Here is a 23,701-nt window from a genome sequence, read left to right as displayed (position 1 = left end):
GCTATGAATATAGGAGTACACACCTCTGTTTGGTTTGGTGTTATGGAGTCCTTGGGGTATAAGCCCAGGAGAGGAATTACTGGATCATATGGAAGGTCCATGTCTAGCCTTCTGAGAGTTTTCCAGACTGCTCTCCACAGAGGCTGTACCAATTTACATTCCCAGCAGCAATGTAAAAGGGTTCCTCTGTCCCCACAACCTCTCCAGCATTTGTTGCTGCTGTCCTTTTTGATGTATGCCATTCTTACAGGAGTGAGGTGGTATCTTAGTGTTGTCTTGATTTGTATTTCTCTGACAATCAGTGACCTAGAGCAGTTTTTCATATGTTTGTTAGCCTTTTGTATCTCCTCTGAGGTGAATGTTTTGTTCACATCCTCTGCCCATTTTTGGATGGCATCATTTGCTTTTTTGGTGCTAATTTTGCTGAGCTCTTTATATATTTTGGTGACTAGATTCTTGTCTGATGTATGGCATGTGAAGATCTCCCATTCTGTGAGGGGTCTCTCTGTTTGTTTAATAGTTTCTTTGGATGTGCAGAAGCTTTTCAATTTGATGTAGTCCCATTGCTTTGTTTCTGCTTTAGTCTTCCTTGCAATTGGGTTTGATTCATCAGAGATGTCCTTGAGGTGTATGTGGGAAACTGTTTTACCAATGTTTTCCTCTAAGTATTTGATTGTTTCTTGTCTGACATCTAGGTCTTTGATCCATTTGGAGTTGATTTTTGTTTCTGGTGAGATAAAGTGGTTCAATTTCATTCTTCTGCATGTTATAACCCGTTTTCCCAGCACCATTTATTAAACAGAGCCTCCTTTTTCCATTTAATCCTTTGGACCCCCTTATCAAAGATTAGATGTCCATAGGTGTGGGCATTTATTTCTGGCTTTCAATTCTATTCCACTGGTCTGTGTGCCTATTTTTGTTCCAGTACCATGCTGTTTTGATGATGATGGCTTTATAATATAGTTTAAGGTCTGGGAGTGTAATGCCTCCATTTCTGTTTCTTTTACTTAAGATGGTCTTGGCAATTATAGGTTTTTTCAGGTTCCAGATAAATGATTGTAGTGTTTGTTCTATTCTCTTAAAGAAGCTTGGTGGAACTTTGTTGGGTATTGCATTAAATTTGTATATGGCTCTGTGAAGAATATTCATTTTGATGATATTTATTCTTCCAATCCATGAGCATGGGATATCTTTCCATTTCTTGGTATCAGTTTCTATCTCCTTGAGTAGCGACTCATAGTTTTCAGTATACAAGTCTTTCACTTCTTTGGTCAACTTTATTCCTAGGTATTTGATTGATTTTGCTGAAACAGTAAATGGGAGGGCTTTCTGGATGTCTTCTTCTTCAGATTTAGTGTTTGAATAAAGAAATGCCACTGATTTTTGTACATTGATTTTGTAGCCTGATACCTTGCTATATTGCCTAATAACTTCCAATAGTTTTCTGCTGGATTCTTTAGGTTTTTCTATGTATACTGTAATATCATCTGCAAATAGTGAGAGCTTGACTTCTTCCCTTGCAATCTGTATTCCTTTGATTTCTTTCTCTTGCCTGATTGCTATGGCAAGAACTTCCAATACTATGTTGAAGAGTGACGGTGACAGTGGACAGCCCTGTCTAGTCCCCGATCTGAGGGGGAATGCTTTCAGCTTCTGTCCATTGAGTATGATGCTGACTGTAGGTTTGCTATATATAGATGCCACTATCTTGAGGAATTTCCCATATATTCCCATTTTTTTGTAGAGTTCTGAGCACGAATGGGTGTTGTCAAAGGCTTTCTCTGCATCTATTGAGATAATCATGTGGTTTTTGGCTTTGCTTTTATTGATGTGGTGAATGACATTGACTGACTTACAGATGTTGAACCAGCCTTGCATTGCTGGGATGAATCCCACTTGGTCGTGATGAAGAATCTTTTTGATATGTTGCTGTATCCGGTTGGCCAAGAAAACAATTTTCTTTGTAATTGCAGGGTGGTTAATGGTTTAGGGTACAGTTGTTGACACATGGGTATAATTTCCTATCTCATCACAATAGGTGTTTGCAAAATATTCTCACCCTCAAATTAAGTCATTTTATTAGATCTTGCAGAAGGACTCTACCACCCAATCTTCTCCCTCCAGCAGACATTTTCTTTGATGCAATACATGAAACCCAGTCCGAATTTTACTTTGTATCTCTCTTTTTTGTTCTTTAGTCTTAAGTTCTGCCCATGAGTAAGAGTATCCCATATTAATTCTTCTCTTAATCCCAATAAGTAAAATGTTCAGATTTGCAGATGTCATAGTAATAATACAGACAACCCAAAGGTCATATACTTAATGATACTTAAATGCTTTTAGGAACAATAAACCAATACAGTAGAAAGGATAAAAAAAAACAGCATATGTATAAATGTATAAATAAATAAGTATATGACATTTATTTTTTCATTGATTAAATAATGATCAATAAGACCATAGGATAAGAGGGGTACAATTCCACACAATTCCCACCACCAGAGTTCTACATCCCATCCCCCTCCATTGGAATATTCCCTATCTTTATCCCTCTGGGGCTATGGACCCAGGATCATTATGGGGTGCAAAAGGTAGAAGGTTTTGCTTCTATAATTGCTTATCTACTGGATATGGGCATTTGCAGGTCAATCCACACTTCCAGCCTGTTTCTTATCTCTTTCCTTAGTGGGGCAGGGCTCTGGGAACGTGGGGTTCTAGGGTGCATTGGTGAGGTAATCAGCCCAAGGAAGTCAGGTTGGCATCATGGTAGCATCTGCAACTTGATGGCTGAAAATCATTAAGATATAAGGAGAAAAAATAGCTTAATAATCAGGAACTTAGAGGTAAGAATACAGCAGATGAAATTTGGAGTCTCCATTATGGATAAAGCTAGAAAGCTTATTTTAGGTATAAACCATGATTTTAATATTTTTCCTTAGTCTGACAGCTAACATGCAGGTGGGCTAAACGTATATGCCATTTCTATAAATTAGTAATTAACTGCAAGAACAAAATGTCAGGAAATAATTCCATTTATAATGGTATTTCAAGAATTAGATATCTAGAAATAAATTTAAGAACATAGGTGAATATATTGTACATAATGAACTAAAAATCACTGTTAAAAGAAATAGAAGAAGTATGGAAACATTCCATGCTAATGTATTAATGGAATAACATCATTAAAAGACTATCAAATAATTATAAAAATTTATTGACAGCTCTATAAAGTTTGCAATGATTTTATTTTAAAATATAGAATAAATGTTGCAGAAATTTATTTGGGGTTACAAAAGACCTCAATTGCCAAATAAATCCTGGAAAAAAAATAAGATTTGAAGAACCACATACTTCAACTTCAAACTATACTACAAAGCTGAAGTAACCAAATTGGTGTGGTACTGGAACAAAAGTAGAAACACAGACCAATGGAAAAAAAATTGAGAGCCAAAAATAAAACTATATATATATTTATATATAAATTTATACATATATTTATTTATTTATTTATATATATTTATATATATTCAACTAATATATGAAGAAGAATTTAAGAATAAAATGAAAAAAATGATAGTCTCTCCAATAATTTGTGATGGAAAAACTGGACAGAGGCATGTAAAATAGTGAAACTGAATCACCATTGTGAACCACGTGAAAAAATTCTGGATGAGTGGAAGAAAAATTTACACCAAATGCATCTGAGAAAAATCTAATATCCAGGATATATAAAGAACTCACAAAATCCAATGCTGAAAGAATGATAGAAAGATATAATGAAATAACAACTATCTCATCGGGAGCTGGGCGGTAGCGCAGCGGGTTAAGCGCAGGTGGCTCTAAGCGCAAGGACCGGCATGACGATCCCGGTTTGAGCCCCCAGCTCCCCACCTGCAGAGGAGTCGCTTCATAGGCGGTGAAGCAGATCTGCAGGTGTCTGTCTTTCTCTCCTCCTCTGTCTTCCCCTCCTCTCTCCATTTCTCTCTGTCCTATCCAACAACGACGACATCAACTACAACAACAATAACTACAACAACAATAATAAAAGAAAAAAGACAACAAGGGCAACAAAAGGGAAGATAAATAAATAAAATTACAAAAAAAAAAACTATCTCATCAACAAATTGTAGAGAATAGCTGAGGTGACACTTTACCAAAGAAAACATATAGATTGCTAGCAGGAACAAGAAAGATGCTTATTATCAGAGAAGTGAAAATTATGATAACACGAAAATATCACCTCACGGCTAGAAAGATGACAGAGACAAGCTGTGCTAGTATGAGAGTGGGAAAAACATGCCCCTTATACAGTGTTGGTTGGAATGTAAATTGACAGTTTCAATAGAGAACAATATAGTGATTTTCAAAAACAAACAAGCAAAAAACAAACAACTAAAAATTAATCTTTCTATGATCCTGAAATTCTACTTCTAGGTATCTACCTAAATACAAAACACTAGTACAAATATATATGTGCATACCAACATTCATAATTGCGGGGCTATTTACAAGAGGCAAGGTTTAGAAACAACCCACATGCCCAATTAAGGAAAAGTGGGTAAGGAAGTTGTGGCATATATAAAATATGAAAAATATCTCAGCTTTAAGAGAATTTAAGACATTGCTTTTTGATGCCACATGGGTGAAAGTAAGAGTTATACTAGCTAACTAATCAGAAGAAAAAAAGACAAATACTGGATTGCCTCACTCGTGGGTGGGATCTAAAAAATAAAGCAATAACTAGAAAAGGTGAAATGTAAATGAACTCAGTCTATATCAGTAGATTCAAGGTCACTAATGTGAGAAGAGATTAAAAGGGTTTTGGAGGTCTAGCGCCCACTGTTGGATGTACATTGTCACTTCAGTAGTGAGTGAGGAGTGCTATACAACTATACATATTTTGAGGAGGTGTGAAAATATACCCTTGAAACACAAATCCTTTTGTGAAATATCATTTTATCTATAATATGACAACTAACTTTTATCTCATTTCAATAAAAAAAACTCAGATTTAACTGTCTTTAAGTATGTGCTATGGCCAGTAACAAAATAGAGAACTCTGTATTTACAATTTTTGAATCCTAATCCTTTTTGATATTAGAATGAAATTTCAGTAACTGATTCTATGAAAGTTCTCTTCAACTGTTAGTAAAATAACTACTGAATGAATGGGAGTCTGGTGACAGCACAGCGGGTTAAGTGCAGGTTGCGCAAAGCACAAAGACTGGCTTAGGGATCTGGGTTCGAGCCCCCAGATCCCCACCTGCAGGGGAGTCACTTCACAAGCGGTGAAGCAGGTCTGCAGGTGTCTATCTTTCTCTCCCCCTCTCTGTCTTCCCCTCCTCTTTCAATTTCTCTCTGTCCTGTCCAACAACAATGACATCAATAATAACTACAACAATAAAACAAGGGAATAAATAAATATTAAAAAATGAATAAATAACTACTGAATGCTAATCCAGTGGAAACTTCCAGAAGCATATGGTTATTTGGAATTAAAGACCAGTCTTTGGTATAGATGAAGCAGAGATTATTACAGAGTTAGAAACCTTTGGAGATACTTGATAAAGTTTTCATTGAGGATGAAAAGTTTTCCTAGGTCTCCTAAAAGAATTAATCACTTATTCTATGGTTTTGTTAATGTCTCCTTTCTTAAATAAAAAAAAGAAGAAGAAATCAATTACCGGAAGATTTTATAATGAAAAACTTACTAAAGGCAAGCAAAATGAAATGGAGGAGTGGTTAACTCTCATTTTCTAGCAGATACTTCTAACTGCAAAACTATTACATTAAACATAAATATCTCAGAACAGTACCAGGGACATCAAACTGCCAAAAATACATTTTTTAAATAAAGTCTTCAAGATGGTGGCTTGAGGACAACAATTGGCATACTCTACACGAAAAAGACACTTTAAACCTGAGAATTCCAAGTGACAGCCGATTTCCAGGCCAATAGGAGAGGAACTGTAGAGGTAGGGATATAGAGGAACCACAGTGGAATAGTATAACTCATCTATGAGTTGGCAAGAGGCTGCTAAGAAGACACAAGAAAATAGAGCTGACTGGCCATGACTTTTTTAAAAACTAATTTATAAAATAAAAAATATAGATAAGACAGTAGGATGAGAGGGGTATAATTCCACACAATTCCCACTGCCATAACTCCTCATCCCATTGTGCCCCATCCCCAGCTCCACCCCCACCCCAAAAGCCCTCCCACTCTCCCTCTGGGAGTATGGACCCAGAATCATCATGGGGTACAAAAGGTGGAAGGTTTGGCTACTGTGATTCCTTCTCCACTGAACATGGGCATTGACAGGTCAATCCATTCTCCCAGACTGTCGCTATCTTTCACTAATGGGAATCACTTCTCTGTTCCAGACTCTTGGAAACAGAGTTGGCAGTCAGCTGAGGTAAAGAACAAACACCTCATCACAGACCCCTGCAAGCGTCAACCCGGCTTTGACCTAGCACGTTATGATTGGGCCCTCCTCAATCGCTATCGAACAGGCCATGGCCGGTGTGCCGCTATGTTCCATCGCTGGGGAGCCAGAGACGACCCGAACTGCCCCTGTGGCTACAGACAGACTATGACCCACATAGTCAACAACTGCCACCTCTCCAGATTCAAAGGAGGTCTCGAAACTTTACATCAGGCTCAACCTGATGCTGTTGACTGGCTACGGAAGAAGGGCAAACGCTAGAAGAAGAAGAACTAATGGGAAAGGGCTCTGGAAAGGTGGTGGTCCAAGGTACATTGATGAGGTCCTCTGACCATGGAAGTCAGGTTTGTATCATGGTAGCATCTGCAGCTCGGTGACTGAAAAAGCATTAAGAACAAATTGTTTAATAGTCAGGAATCTAAAGGCAAGAATATAGCAGATGAGATTTGAGGTCTCCATTTTTTAAAAACCTAGTAGGTCTATTTTAGGTATATTCCAAGGGGCCCATGTCTTTAATAGTTTTTGCCTGCACACCACAGCTACCATTTAGATGGAGCAAAGGTACATGTGCAAACAATGAGATACCACCTCACCCTGTGAGAATGTCATACATCAAAAACTAAAGCAACAAATGCTGGAGAGGCTTTGGGACAGAGGAACCCCCCCCTGAACTGCTGGTGGGAATATAAATTGGCCCAACCCCTCTGGAGAGCATTCTGGAGAACCCTCACAAAACTTGAATTGGACTTTCCTTATGACCCAGTAATTCCTCTCCTAGGGATATACCCTAAGGACACAATCACACTCATTCAAAATGATATGTGTTCACCTATGCTCATAGCAGCACAATTCATAATAACCCAAACCTGGAAGCAACCCAGGTGCCCAACAATAGATGAATAGCTGAGAAAGCTGTGGTATATATACTCAATGGAATACTATTCAGCTATTAAGATAATAAACCCAGCTTCTCTGACCCATCCTAGATGGAGCTAGAAGGAATTATGTTAAGTGAGGTAAGTTAGAAAGAAAAAGAGGAGTATGGGATGATCCCAATCATAAACAGAAACTGAGAAAGAAGAAGAGATAGGGAAAAACAGAGTAGAATTAGACTGAGTTTGGAGTATTTCCCCAAAGTAAAAACTCTGGGTGGGGGGAGAGGGTAGATTTTCAGCTTCACTATTGGGGGTACGGGTGGGGATTTAGACTTTTGGTGGTTGGAATGATGTTAGTATGCACTTCTTTCAATTTATAATCGTATAAATCACTATTTAAGCAATATTCAAGGTGAATAATAGATTGAATGTCTCAAAGTTTTTGATGCATAGACCCCAGCTCTGAGTAATTTCTTCAATCTGAGCACTTAAGGTTTCAAATCAGTAACCTGACTGAATTTTAACTGTGGACTCCAATTTTTAATGCATTTCTAATAATGGCTGATTAACTGCAATACTGAATCACATATAGTCTTAGACCAGGGAGACCTGAAGCAACTGCTTGCATCACTATGTAAGATACAGCTATATGTAAATAGCATTAAATGGCATAAATCATGGTAAGGTCTTATATGATATAACAAAACCTAACCATGAGATTTTCAAAGTAAACTAAATTCCCTAATAACTTGGTTAAAATAATGACTACCTATTTCCTTCTTAGAACTCTAAGACAGAAGGGACCCTCCTCCTTCTCTATAAAACCCATATTTCTTCCAGTCCTGGAAACTCCAGGGCATGGCTTGTTTTCCTGCAGGCTCCACTTGAGCCATACCATCTGATTCTGCATCTGCTGAGCTCAACCAAATCAATGCAGCCAGTACTACCTGGACACATTTCACGTCGGATTGTGTCCAGAGACACTGGACATGTAATGTCAACCCTTCAGTTCCAGCACTCTGGTGAGAATGTTCTTACCTCAAAGTACTCCTCAATTCCATATCGGGTGGTGCACCTCCTAGCAAAGCCACAGAACCTAGATATCGATCAAGGCCCAGGAGACAGAACCATGAGTTTTTTGTCCTCTGTACCTTCCCCCAAACCCACCCTTCCCAGGCCAGAAGTGACTTACTGGCTTAAGAGAAGCTGCTACAGACAAAGAGGCCCTCCTGGTTAGTTTAATTAATCAAGCAAGATTCCAAAGTTGAACCTTTTGTCAGAACTCAGCTGGAAGTCATCTGAACATACTGACTTTGATCTAAAGCAATTCCCAAGCCATATATATTTTTAATTAGGTCCACAAAAAAGCTGCTTGTTTGTTAGATTTGTTTGTTTGTTTTTGTTTCTAATTCTTATTGACTTGATAGATCATTACTTTTGTCTTTGCTATATACATTGAGGTGTATTTGTGATTTCCTGTGTGAAGGATATTCTGGTTTGGCTTTGATTGGTTATTTTACTTTATCTATTTTGCTTTCCTCCCTCTATGTCTTGAGCTTATGTCTGATACTTGCTTTTTGTAATTGTTTGTTGTTTGTTTTTTTTTTGGGGGGGTGGAAATTTTGTGTAGCTGATTTCATATAGATTGATTGTTTTTGTTTTGGGTTTTTTTGTTTGTTTGTTTCTTTGTCTGCCCTCCCCTCTGGATTGACCAAGATTTGCTTTTATTGTTGTTCTTGTATTTACTGGTGATTGGCTGTGATTTTGTTGTGGGAGCAGATTAGTAATTAATTTGTTTGTTTTACTTTTACTTTCTTCTTCTCTGATTTGAAAAGCTCTTTGCTTTTGCTGATGCTTTTATTGCATTCACTTGTATTCATCTGCAATTTATCTTCTTGAAAGAGTTTGATTAGGAGTGGTTTTTCTTTTCTTTTTTCCCCTTATCTCTTGAATTTAAGTTTGACAACTGCTTTTTGAAATTGCCTACTCTTGCTTTTTTTTTTTTTGGTTTTAGTTCTGTTTTGTTTTTGGGGGGGTTTTCTGGTGGGGCATAGGGCTGTTCGTTGTCTTTACTTTCTTTTTTTCCTTTTCTTTCTTTTCCCTTCTTTCTGGTTTGATCAAGACTTTATTTTGTTGTTGGTCATGTATTGGTTGCTGGTGATTAGTTAAATTCTGTTTTAGGGGAGAATTTCAGCTTGGTTAGACTTTATTATTATTATTATTATTTAAAATTATTTTTTGTCATGAATTCATCCATTTCAGTTTGATCACAAAAGATACTTTCATCTTCAAAAGGAAATTGTGGTGATATTACATTAGAACAAAAGCTACTGCCAGTTCTTAGTCAGACCACAGGGTGACTGTCCTCAGTTGTCTAGGAACAGACTAGAGATGCCAGAACCTGTGAAAGCAAGGAAACAAACCACGAAAAACACCTAAAATAATTGTTAAGCCTAAAAGATCTAACACAACAGGACAAGATCCAAAAAAAAAAAAAAATTTCCAAGCAAGCCAGAAGCAATTAAGAATGAGGAAAGCTTCAAAACATTAATTGATGCGTTAGTCACAGGAGTGAGGGAAGATTTGGAGGGAAATATTATCAGAAATAGGTAAATAACAAATAAGGAAAATATAGACTATCATGAGGTGATCAGAGAACTGAAAGCAGAAATACCTGAGTTAAAAGTCCAGCTAGCAGAAAAAGCTAATACAGGGAGTCGGGTGGTAGCTCAGCGGGTTAAGCACATGTGGTGCAAAGTACACTGGCGGAAGGATCCCAGTTCGAGCCTCTGGCTCCGCACCTGCAAGGGAATCACTTTACAGGTGGTGAAGTAGGTCTGCAGGTATCTATCTTTCTCTCCTCTTCTTTGTCTTCCCTTCCTCTCTCCATTTCTCTCTGTCCTATCCAACAACAATGACATCAGTAACAACAACAATAATAACTACAATAAAACAACAAGGGCAACAACGACATCAGTAACAACAACAATAATAACTACAATAAAACAACAAGGGCAACAAAAGGGAATAAATAAATACAAAAATGTTTAAAAAGAAATACCGAAAAAGCTAATACAATAAGTGAACAAGGTAAAAAATAAAATAAAATAGCCAAACTGAATAATGAAGCTGAAGAGAAAACAGAATAACAGAAACAGAAAACAAAACTACCCAGACCAAAGATGAATTAGAGAAAACTAAGAAAGAGGTAAAAGAAATTGAGAGATATTGAAAAAAACAACAACAGAGACATATGGGTGAACTCAAAAGAAGTAATATACGCATTACTGGCCTACTAGAGGAAGAAAGAGAGGAAGAGGAAGAAAGCATCCTGGAGGAAATAACGGAAGAAAAATTTCCTGCCCTAAACAACAGAAAAGAAATCAAGGTTCAAGAAGCCCAGAGAGTCCAAACATAATTAACTGAGACACCAAGATACATATAGTTACAATGGAAAGAAGTTAATACAAAAAAAAACAAAAGGATCCTGAAGGTTACACAATAAAAACAAAATGTCACATACAGAGGAAAATCTATAAGACTATCATCAGACTTCTCCTAACAAACTCTAAAAGTCAGAGGAGAATAACAAGGTATGTATTGAGTTTTTTCTTGTTCATTAATGTGTGCTTGTATGGCTATGAGTTTCCCTCTAGGTTGTTTTAACTGTGGCCCAAATATTTGTGTAGCTTGTATCTTAATTTTTGTTTAATTATTAAACAATTTGTTCTGCTTTATGTCTTAATTTTCAGGCATCAAGTTGCAGATGATACCATGATGCCAACTGTACTTCCCTGGGTAGATGACCTCACCAATGTGTCCTGGAACTCTCTCTTTCTAGAGCCCTGCTCCACTAGGGAAAGGGAGAGACAGGCTGGGAGTCTAGACTGACTTGCCAATGCTCATGTCCAGAGGAGAAGCAATTACAGTAGCCAAAGCTCCACCTTCTGCACCCCATAATGATCCTGGGTCCATACTCCCAGAGGGATACAGAATAGGAAAGCTGGGATACAGAACTCTGGTAGTGGGAATTGTGTGGACTTGTATCCCTCTTATTCTATGGTCTTGTCGATCACTATTAAATCAATATTTTTTTCTTATGGTATATTCTCATTAAAAGAATTTTGAATTTAAATTTTCTATTTAACTGTCATCTATCTTTATCTTTCATATAGGATCCCCAATTCTTATCATGTGAATAATTAAGCATTATGTTGTAAAATAAAACTCCAGAGATGTCTACATAGGTGAGACAGAAGATACTTTACAGTATGAATTTAACATTAACTATACATAGAAATATTGAATCATTAAACAGACCAATTTTCTGGGGATATTTCACATGATCAGAGGATGTGAAGTGCTACATATGTTTTTTCACGTTATTCTAAAGATGAACTCTCTGATTCAAATATAAAAACTTAATTACTAAACTGAATATTGATGAATTTTCAAAGGAAGCAATTAGGAAAATGACAAATTTTACAAAGACATGATAGCATTGCCTAAGGCACAGTTCAAAAGCAAGAAAGCGTTGACAGGAATATCTAAATCTTGGGGTTGTTTCTAGTATTTGTTTGACAACTGTCTTTACTTTTTGAACTGAGAGAGAGAGTGTGTGTGAGAACAAAGAGAGAGATAGGAGAGTGGAAGAGAACAGAATCAAAGCATAAATATGAAAAAAACATAAACAATAAGAATTTTTAAATAGTCCTAAATTTGACATAAAGATAATAAATCACTCAGTAGTCTTATATGATACTGAATCCAAATGGATTGATGCAAATGTTCATATTGCTAAATTGAGGGAGTCTCTAACCCACAATTTGTGCTAATTGATTATCTGGGTCATAAATTTAATTCTGTTTGTATGAGAATGGACTGGATATTCTCAGTGTCAGAGTAGCTACTGTGGGGTACATACAGAAATTTATATAATATATTTTGTATAATATAAATGTATTATATATAAATATATAATACATTATATAAATATATAATATATATTATATAAATATAATATATATAATATATAATAAGAAATGAAAAGATTAGACCATAATTAATCACAACACTTTAATATGAATAGCTTGATGATCATCAGTGTCTTAGTATGAATACATATAATGACACTGACCAATACAGTATGAATGAAAAAAAAAAATAGGAATAGGTTTCTTATTTCTAAAGTAACTCTTTTAAAATACACTATTGGTTATAAAAAGGTAGGAATAGGTTTCTTAACTATAAAAGTAACTTTTGAAATGATAAAATTGAATCCCATTATTTAAAAATGTCTGTAAATCTATAATTTTTATTCTTTAAATATTTATTTATTTATGTATTTATTCCCTTTTGTTGCCCTTGTTTTATTGTTATAGTTCTTATTGTTGTTGTTATTGATGTTGTCATTGGGTAGGACAGAGAGAAATGGAGAGAGGAGGGGAAGACAGAGAGGGGGAGAGAAAGATAGATACCTGTAGACCTGCCTCACCATTTGTGAAGTGACTCCCCTGCAGGTGGGGAGCCAGGGGCTCCAACTGGACCCTTAAGCCGGTCCTTGTGCTTGGCACCACCTGCGCTTAACCTGCTGTGCTACTGCCCAACTCCCAAATCTATGATTTTTCAAATGTTTATATCTAGCTCTAACAACTTTTCCATAAGCTCCAAGCTTATATGAACAATTTAAAAAACTTTTTAAAAAACATCACTTTATCTTTATTTATTTATTGGATAGAGACAGCAATTGAGAGACAGGGGAGACACAGAGAGAGAGACAGAGAGACACCTACAGCCCTGCTTTACCACTCATGAAATTTTCCCCCTGCAGAGTGGACTCGGGGCTAGAACCTGGGTCTTTGTGCATTATAACATGCGTTCTCAACCTGGTGCGCCACCACCCGGTTCCCCAATTCTCTTTTTTTTTTAATTTGACAACTGTATATGGATATTGAGACTATTATACCCATTAACTATGCAATTAATAAGACTGAATAATCCAAGAAATTTGTCCCTTTCTCCTAACATCCCCTACTTCAGCTTCCTTCCTAGGTGACTTTAGAAGAAATTCTTTCTTCAGGCATGCAATATATTTATCATTAGTACAAAATAATCCTTAGTATAATCAACTTTAATTGCCTTTGATTACTTTATATCTGAATTACTGTAGAATTTAGGATATTTAGAAATGCAATAATAAAATATCTAATTATAGTGGTTTGTTGAAGTATTGCACTCATCTTTAACTTTTGAAACTTACTCTTAGGTCTAACAGAACCTGTAAATCATTCTAATCTCATAGCCTAGGCTTAATGTGCTATGGAACCTGGAACTCTGAGTGCAAAATGAAACATATAAGCTTTCCAAATTAGGTCCTGGAGCTTTATGCTTGCTCTCATCCGGATGGCTTATGACAAAATTTAAATCACCAGTTCATTCAACATTCACATGGTAAACTACCTTTAAAATCAGTATTCAATTAGTATCTTTATATTTATAATACTAAATAGTTCCATTTCTATCCTGAATCATCCCTGTAGCTAGTGTATATAGAAAACCATCAGCTATATTATTATTATTCATTAACTTTTACATGGGCTATTTATGTAAATTCTACACATATTAGAGAAAGATTGATTATTTTCAATCCAAAGATTGATTATTTTCAATCCTCTAAGGCTAGAATCTATCACTCTATAAACTATAACCTATGTCTCAGCAAACTGAGCAATAATGAGGTGTAGTAAGATCGTTATGAGATAACAAATGTTTTGTAGCAAACATGTCCTATGTGTTACCTTGGTGGAAGAGAACATATATATATATATATATATATATATATATATATATATATATATATGTATGTATGTATGTATGTATGTATGTATGTATGTATGTATTTTACCAGAACACTATTTAACTATGGCTTGTGGTGGTATGTGGGATTACAACTTGGACTTTGGAGCCCCAAACATAAAAGTGTTGGGATTTTTTTTTTGCATTATAATGATGCTATCTCCCTCAGAGTTAGTTTTCACTCACATTCTTTTTATTTCTAACAATTGTCGTAAATTCCATATATATTCTGTATGTGTTAATGTGGCCTCACATAGTACATACAATAACAACACTGAATGAAACAAAAAGTCATATAGACATAAAATTGCCTTTAGCAGTTGGTCAGGACAGAATAAGGATTTCCTCTGGAGCTTGGTTCCTAAGGATGCTATAGTTGATTACAATCTTTCTGAAACCTGGTCCTGGATTGTATCACCTCTCATATGAGTGAAATACTCCCTGAAATAGTACCATCCACATCAAACCCAGCTTGATCCAGCAGCACAGAAAAGCTTCTATAATTTGATACTAGTTTTTAAGAATACAACAGACAGTAAGTTAGGGAGGTGATTGATCCCAACAACCTCATTTTCTGGTGATAAATAGCAGGTAGCTGTAAAAGAGTTTATGAATTATAGGTGAATGCAGTCTTGATACCCTGAACTGCCTTGTAAATGTTAGACTTCTGTCAACAGCTTTCTCAATCTGTTTTTCCTTACCATCCTGAATCTCTGTTCTGTGCCAAATTAACAGTGTGTTACACTTTTACTTCTGTCCATCCAACCTATGTCATTCATCTCCTTAAAGTCAATGCAATGTCAGATCAATAAGGAACTAGTACACTTTGCCAACACTAGCAAGGATAAATTAAATGTTACATAAAATAGCTGCTATAAAACATTTAGAAACACATGAGATTTTCAAGACCCTACATTCAAATTCTTGTGATCGTCACTATGTTTACCTAAAGACCTGTGGATTATATTTTGCCTTTTTGTCTTGAACTCATTGTAGTCAAATTAGTCTAACCATAATCACTTATCAATTTTTCTACTTAACAAGAAAAATTAACCATAATGCTCTTAGAAACATAAGAATCCTTAGTTTGGAGAAGCTTATAAAAATGAAGCACTATATATAGTAAAAGTAATTATTATATTGTGAGTGCCCATTATACATTGATCTCTATTATAAATATTTCATATATCTTCCCATTTAATGCACATAAGAGGTTAGTATTTGGTTGCCATAACCCTTCCTGCTTTAAAGAAGATGTAAGCATACTCTAGAAAGGAAATTATTATCTGAATTTATATGGCTAGGAAATGTACCAGCCAAGGTTTTAAGCAAAAGTCTGACTTTGAACTCATAATAATGTTCTCTACTTTCTCACCTAGCTTCCTATGTCAAAGTAACTTAGTTTGGTGTTAATTCAAATGTTTTTTATATAAGATTACAAACCACTATCATACAAAAATTCCACAAAACGTATTTGGGTCAGATGTGAAAAATAGTTTGTCTCTTGTATCTATGGTTGTTATCTGTCCTGGATAGAAAAAGTTTGCATTTAAACAATAGCACTGGTATGCATTAAATGCCCAAAAGTATAATATTTGAATAATCAAATATTACTGTCAATTTTTCCGAATCTGGAATTATCACAGAAATCAAGGATATTGTCTGTTAATTTTTTTATTTGATAGGACATATAAAAGAAGGAAGGAGGAGAAAGTGTAAGAAAGAAAGAAAAAAAGGAAGGAAGAAAAAATGAAAGAAAGAGAGAGAGAAAGAGAGAGAGAGAGAGAGAGAGAGAGAAAGAAAGAAAGAAAGAAAGAAAGAAAGAAAGAAAGAAAGAAAGAAAGAAAGAAAGACACCAGACAACAGCAGACCTGCTTCACCACTCATCAAGCTTCCCTGCTGCAGGTGGGGAGTGAAGTCTCAAACCTAGGTCCTTGTGCATGGTAGTAATACGTACTTTTAACTGGGTGCACCACCACCTGGAATTCTTATTGAATTTTCCTAATTCACAAATTAAGGAAATGAATTACTACACTCTTTGTAGAAGGAAGAGGAGGAGGAGTAGCAGGAGGTGGGGTGGGGGGAGTTGAAGGGGGGATGAGGATAATGACACAAGGATCCATTCAAGGATCTCGGTTCCAGCCCCAGCTCCCCACCTGCTGGGGGGGGGGAGGTTGCTTCACAAATGATGAAGCAGGTCTGCAGGTGTCTGTCTTTCCTTCTCTCTCACTTTCTCTCTGTCCTATCCAGTTAAAAAAAAAAAAAGAAAGAAAGGTTTGCTGTACAGTACCCAGTATCTTGTATATAGCTGTGCTATTGGTTGCTTATGATCTACTTGGTCTAGGCTTTTGAGAGAGTGTGCATATCAATTACACAGCCTAAATATTAAGAAGATTCAGTCTGTGTTTTAAAACTTCGAGACATACAATTAATTTCCCCCCTCTCATATTAATTAACTAGTGATTTATATGACTACATTTTACTAGGAGTGTACATAAACACCATTCCCACCACCAAAAGACTGTGACCCATCCCTCCCACCCACTCCCACCCCCCACTGGCCCAGGAAGCTGCAGGTCTACCCTCACCACAGGGTTTTTACTTTGTTGCCCTACTTACAATTTAGTCAGGTCCTGCTTTTAGTTTCCCTTTCAGATCTTCTTCCTCAACTTCTGTTGATGAGTGGATCATTCCATACCCATCTTTAGCTTTCTGAATTAGCTCACTTAACATAATTCCTTCTAGCTCTGTCCAAGACGGGTCAGAGAAGGTGGTTCATTGTTCTTGATAGCTGCATAGTATTCCATTAAATAAATAAACCACAGCTTTCTCAGCCACTCATCTCTTGCTGGGCACCTGGGTTGCTTCCAGGTTTTAGCTATTATGAATGTGCTGCTATGAAAATAGGAGTACACACCTCTTTTTTAGTTGGGTGTTATGGAGTCCTTGGGGTATAAGCCTAGGAGAGGAAATACTGGATCATATGGAAGGTCAATGTCTAGCCTTCTGAGAGTTTTCCAGACTGCTCTACACGGAGTCTGTACCAATTTACATTCCCACCAGCAATGTAAAAGGGTTCCTCTGTCCCCACAACCTCTCCAGCAATTGTTGCTGCTATGCTTTTTGATGTATGCCATTCTTCCAGGACTGATTACATTCCCACCAGCAATGTAAAAGGGTTCCTCTGTCCCCACAACCTCTCCAGCATTTGTTGCTGCTATCCTTTTTGATGTATGCCATTCTTCCAGGAGTGACTACATTCCCACCAGCAATGTAAAAGGGTTCCTCTGTCCCCACAACCTCTCCAGCATTTGTTGCTGCTGTCCTTTTTGATGTATGCCATTCTTACAGGAGTGAAGTCGTATCTTAGTGTTGTCTGAATTTGCATTTCTCTGACAATCAGTGACCTAGAGCAGTTTTTCATATGTTTGTTAGCCTTTTGGATCTCCTCTGAGGTGAATGTTTTTTTCATATCCTCTGCCCATTTTTCGATGGGGTCATTTGCTTTTTTGGTGCTAAGTTTGCTTTGCTCTTTATATATTTTGGTGATTAGTTTCTTGTCTAATGTATGGCATGTGAAGATCTCCCATTCTGTGAGAGGTCTCCTTGTTTGTTTAATAGTTTCTTTGGATGTGCAGAAGCTTTTCAATTTGATGTAGTCCCATTGCTTTGTTTCTGCTTTAGTCTTCCTTGCAATTGGGTTTGATTCATCAAAGATGTCCTTGAGGTATAAGAGGGAAACTGTTTTACCAATGTTTTCCTCTAAGTATTTGATTGTTTCTGGTATGACATACAGGTCTTGATTTATTTGGAGTTGATTTTTGTTTCTGGTGAGATAAGGTGGTTCAATTTCATTCTTCTGCATGTTACAACCCAGTTTTCCCAGCACCATTTATTGAAGAGAGCCTCCTTCTTCTGTTCAATCATTTGGACCCCCTTATCAAAGATTAGATGTCCATAGGTGTGGGGATTTATTTCTGGGCTTTCAATTCTGTTCCACTCGTCTGTTTGCCTATTTTTGTTCCAGTACCATGCTGTTTTAATGATGATGGCTTTATAATATAGTTTAAGGTCTGGGAGTGTGATGCCTCCAATTCTGTTTCTTTTCCTCAAGATGGTTTTGGCAATTCTAGGTGTTTTCAGGTTCCAGATAAATGATTGTAGTGTTTGTTCTATTCTCTTAAAGAAGCTTGTTGGAACTTTGATGGGTATTGCATTAAATCTGTATATGGCTCTGTGGAGAATATTCATTTTGATGATATTTATTCTTCCAAACCATGAGCATGGGATATCTTTCCATTTCTTGCTATCAGTTTCTATATTCTTGAGTAGTGACTCATAGTTTTCACTATACAAGTCTTTCACTTCTTTTTTTAAATTTTTTTATATATTTTATTTATTTATTCCCTTTTGTTGCCCTTGTTGTTTTATTGTTGTAGTTATTATTGTTGTTGTCATTGTTGGATAGGACAGAGAGAAATGGAGAAAGGAGGGGAAGACAGAGAGGAGGAGAAAAAGATAGACACTTGCAGACCTGCTTCACCGCCTGTGAAGCGACTCCCCTGCAGGTGGGGAGCCAGGGTTCGAACCGGGATCCTTTTTCTGGTCCTTGTTCTTTGCGCCACCTGCGCTAAGCCCACTACACTACAGCCCGACTCCCACAAGTCATTCACTTCTTTGGTCATCTTTATTCCTAGGTTTTTGATCAATTTTGTTGAAACAGTAAATGGGAGTGATTTCTGGATGTCTTCTTCTTCAGATTTAGTGTTTGCATAAAGAAATGCCACTAATTTTTGTACATTGATTTTGTAGCCTGATACCTTGCTATATTGCCTAATAACTTCCAGTAGTTATCTGCTGGATTCTTTAGGTTTTTCTATGTATACAATCATATCATCTGCAAATCATGAGAGCTTGACTTCTTCCCTTCCAATCTGTATTCTTTAGATCTCTTTCTCTTGCCTGATTGCTATGGCAAGAACTTCCATACTATGTTGAAGAGTAATGGTGACTGTGGACAGCCCTGTCTAGTATTCGATCTGAGGGGGAATGCTTTCAGCTTCTGTCTATTGAGGATGATGTTGGCTGTAGGTTTGCTATATATAGACTCCACTATCTTGAGGAGTTTCCCATCTATTCCCATTTTTTGTAGAGTTTTGAGCATGAATGGGTGTTGGGTTTTGTCAAAGACTTTCTATGCATCTATTGAGATAATCATGTGGTTTTTGGCTTTGCTTTTTTTGATGTGGTAAATGACATTGATTGACTTATGGATGTTGAACCAGCCTCGCATTCCTGGGATGAATCCCACTTGGTCATGATGAACAATCTTTTTGATATGTTGCTTTATCCGGTTGGCCACGATCTCGTTTAATATTTTGGCATCTATGTTCATCAGAGATATTGGTCTGTAGTTTTCCTTTTTTGTTCTGTCCCTTTCAGCTTTTGGTAACAGAGTGATGTTGGCTTCATAGAAGGTGGAAGGGAGTATTCCTATTTCTTCAATCTTATGGAAAAGCTTAAGAAATATGGGTACTGTTTCCTGAAAGTCTTGTAGAATTCGTTTGTGAAGCCATCTGGTCCAGGACTTTTGTTGTTGGGGAGATTCTTAATAACGGTTTCAATTTCTTTATCTGTGATTGGTGCATTTAGATTTTGTAGTTTATCTTGGTTCTGTTTTGGAAGGGCATATGCTTCTAGGAATTGTTCCATTTCTTCCAGATTCTCTAGCTTGGTGTTGTATAGTTCTTTATAGAAGTTTCGCAGGATTCTCTGGATTTCTATGGTGTCGGTTGTGATATCTCCTCCATCGTTTATAATTCTATTAATTTGAGTCTTCTCTCTTTTTTGTTTGGTGAGTCTGGCTAGGGGTTTGTCAATTTTGTTTAATCTTTCAAAGAACCAACATTTGGCTTCATTGATATTTTGTATGGTTCTCTAATTTTCTATGTTTATTTCTGCTCTAATTTTAGTGATTTATGTCCTTCTGGTTTCTTTAGCGTTCCTTTGTTCCTCTTCCTCTAAATCCTTGAGGTATCCAGTAAGGTCGTTCATTTGAGCTTTTTCTTGGTATTAAATATGTGATGGTATGGCTATAAGTTTCCCTCTCAGTACTGCTTTAGCTGTGTCCCAAATATTTTGCTAGGTTGTGTCTTCATTTTCATTTGTTTCCAGGAACATTTGAATTTCTTGCTTGAGTCAATATCTGACCCAGTGGTTCTTAAGGAGTATGTTGTTTAGTTTCTAAATTTTGTGACTTTTAATAATTGTCTGTTTGTTGTTAAATGTTAGTTTTACTCCACTGTGGTCTGAGAAGATACTTGGGATGATTTCGACGTTCTTGAATTTATTGATGCTGTCTTTGTGGCCTAACAGGTGGTCTATCCTTGAGTGTGTGTTATGTGGATTTGAAAAGAAGGTGTATTCCAGTTTTTTGGGTGAAAGACTCTGAAAATGTCCAAGAGGTCTAGTCTGTCAGTATCTTCATTCAATTCTCTTGTATCTTTGTTGGTTCTCTGCTTTGTTGATCTGTCTAAGTGTGAGAGTGGGGTATGAAGTCTCCCTCTACTATTGTATTACTATTGATGTATTTTTGAAATTCTTTCAGTAAGTGCTTGACATATTTAGATGGTCCCTCATTGGATGCATAGATGTTAATAATTGTGAAGTCTTCTTGGCTGATTGATCCTCCAATCATTATGTAATGTCTTTGCCTATCTTTTATTACTTTATTTCATTTAAAATCTGTTGTGTCTGAGATGAGAATGGCTGTTCCTGTCCTTTTTTGTGGTCCGTTAGCCTGTATGATAGTTTTCCATCTTTTCACTTTAAGTCTGTGTTTATCTTTTTGTGACAGATGGGATTCTTGCAAGCAGCATATGGTTGGGTTATGTTTTCTGATCCAACCCCCAACTCTGTGCCTTTTGATGGGTGAGTTTAAGCCATTGACATTTATTGATATTATGGATTTAATGTATTTTAGTCCATTGTTCAAAATAAATTTTTGTTTGTTCTGATATATTGCAAGTATTATAGTGATGTTCTTGTTAATAAGACGTCTTTTAGAACCTCTTTCAGGGCTGGTTTGGTGATGGTTGCCTCCTTTAACTGTTGTTTCTCGGGAGTCGGGCAGTAGCGCAGCGTTTAAGTGCACGTGGCTCGAGGCATAAGGACCGGCTCAAGGAACCCGGTTTGAGCCCCCAGCGCCCCACCTGCAGGGGAGTCGCTTCACAGGCGGTGAAGTAGGTCTGCAGGTGTCTGTCTTTCTCTCCCCCTCTGTCTTCTCCTCTCTGCATTTCTCTCGGTCCTATCCAACAACAAAGAAATCAATAACAACAACAATAATAACTACTACAACAATAAAGAAGGGCAACTGTTTTTTGTCTAAGAAGGTTTTGATCCCGCCATCTAGTATGAATGAAAGTCTAGCAGGAAATATTATCCTTGGTTGAAACCCTTTTTCATTCAGGGCTCGATAGATATCTTGCCATTCTCTTCTGGCTTTTAGAGTTTGAGTGGAGAAGTCTGCAGATAATCTTATGGGTTTTCCCCTGTATGTGACATTTTGTTTCTCTTTTGCAGCCTTTAGGATCATTTCTTTATCCTTACTTCTTCTCAATGTGACTATGATGTGTCTTGGTGTCTTCAGGTCTGGGTTGATTCTGTTTGATACTCTCTGGGCCTCTTGAATCTTGATATCCTTTCTGTTATTCAGGTCTGGGAAGTTTTCTTCTATTATTTACTCCAGAATGCTTGCTTCCCCTTCCTCTCTTTCTTCCTCTAGGAGGCCAATTATACAAATGTTACTTCTTTTGAGATCACCCCATATGTCTCTGTTGTTGTTTTCAGTGTCTCTCAATCTCTTTTTAAGCTCTTTAACCTTTCTTAGTTTTCTCTAACTCATCCTCTGTCTGCATAATTCTGTCTTCTGCTTCTGTTAGTCTCCTTTCCCTTGCCTCAGCTTCTTTCTTCATTACAGCTATTTCAGATTTCAGTTCTCTAATTGCCTCAAGATAATCCGTATTTTCCTTGGGGGTATCTGTTGTTGCGACGGTCTGGTGTCGGGCTGCACAACGGAGAAGAGAGCGGACGTCCAGAGCAAAGGGGTACACAAATATTTATTATAGGATGGGGGGGGAGGTTTGGTTCAGACCACGTGGAGCCAGCCGGCAATGGTCGACCACGGGGGGAGAGCAGGGAGCGAGACCTCAGAGAGGGAGAGCCGAGAGCCCAGAGAGAGAGAGGAGGGGTGAGAGGGCTTTTTATTGGGTGACAACCAGGGGTGACGTGTAGGGCCTGGATTGGTTGAAAGGGGGCACTCTAGGATTTAGCGGGGCATAGAAAAACCTGGGGGTGGAGCCAGGATTGTTTGAAAGGGGGCACTCTAGGATTTAGCGGGGCATAGAAAAACCTGGGGGCAGAGACTGCATCAGAATAAGTCCTCAGCAACATCTCCTCCTATCCCTTTATATCTAAATGGACACAGTAAAGAAAAATGGAATGGAGCAGGCTTAAATGTTTTAGAGGAATGCCATGCTCAGGTGGGAAGATGTAGGACTTTCTGTGGAGGAGGGAAGGCTTAAATGGCTGCCAACCTTGTGAGATTTATGCGTCCTCCTGTGCTCAACCCCTCTTTAAAGAGAGAGACTTACCTGGAGAGACTCATCTCATAGGTTTAAGCGCAGCCTGCTCAACCATCTCTTCACAATATCTCTACATCTTTTCTATTTTTCTATCTAGTAATTGCATAAGATGTACAAAGTCTATAAAAGACTATCATGGGGCAGAAACCTTTTGGGCATGAGCCTAAATGATATAACAAAATAGGAAGGGACAAGTAGGGGAGAAGTAAAAGCCAGTGTGGTGTGAAGGGAAGGATTGGTGTGTGAAGGAACATTCCCTGTTTGGGTGGGGAAAGGGACAAGGGTACATAATGAGGGGGAGGCGGGAGGCATGACCCACCAAACAGCGGGGCTATTTGGCATTGTATAGTCCTCAAGGCAACAGTCTGTAAAGTCTATGAATTACTCAGGATCAGTCTATGAAAAACCAGCAGCGTGAAGGGAAATAAGCTGCTTCAAAATTGTGTAAAATGTATATAGGGTATGTCAGAAAGTCCAATACAAGTCTCAGTCCAAAGTAGATGGCTAGGGGAAGAATTGACAGGGGATGCAACGCTGCATGAGGGAGGTCAGCTGCTGGAATGTTGCTCTTTTGTAGATAGCTAGCTGGAACTGCCAACACGTAACAAGCAGGTCAGAAGCAGGAATGGTAACCAGGCATGAAGAAAGTTCTGTCCTTGGAGTTTGTGTATCAGGTTCTTCAGATCGCGTTGAGTGACATCTAGGGTTTCGGGGGGTGTGCCACGGTAGTCGTGCCATCTAGTGAGTGACGTCAGGGTGTGCAGGGGTTCAGATGGTTTCTCCGGGATTCCTGTGAAAGAAACACAAACAATCTGCTTCTCGTGGTTAATTTGAACTTGTAACAAGTTATAGGTTTGTTATAGTTGATACCTTGATGATTATA

The sequence above is a fragment of the Erinaceus europaeus genome, chromosome X (genome assembly GCF_950295315.1).
Source record: "Erinaceus europaeus chromosome X, mEriEur2.1, whole genome shotgun sequence".
Lineage (NCBI taxonomy): Eukaryota > Metazoa > Chordata > Mammalia > Eulipotyphla > Erinaceidae > Erinaceus > Erinaceus europaeus.
This window is presented reverse-complemented; position numbering follows the sequence as displayed.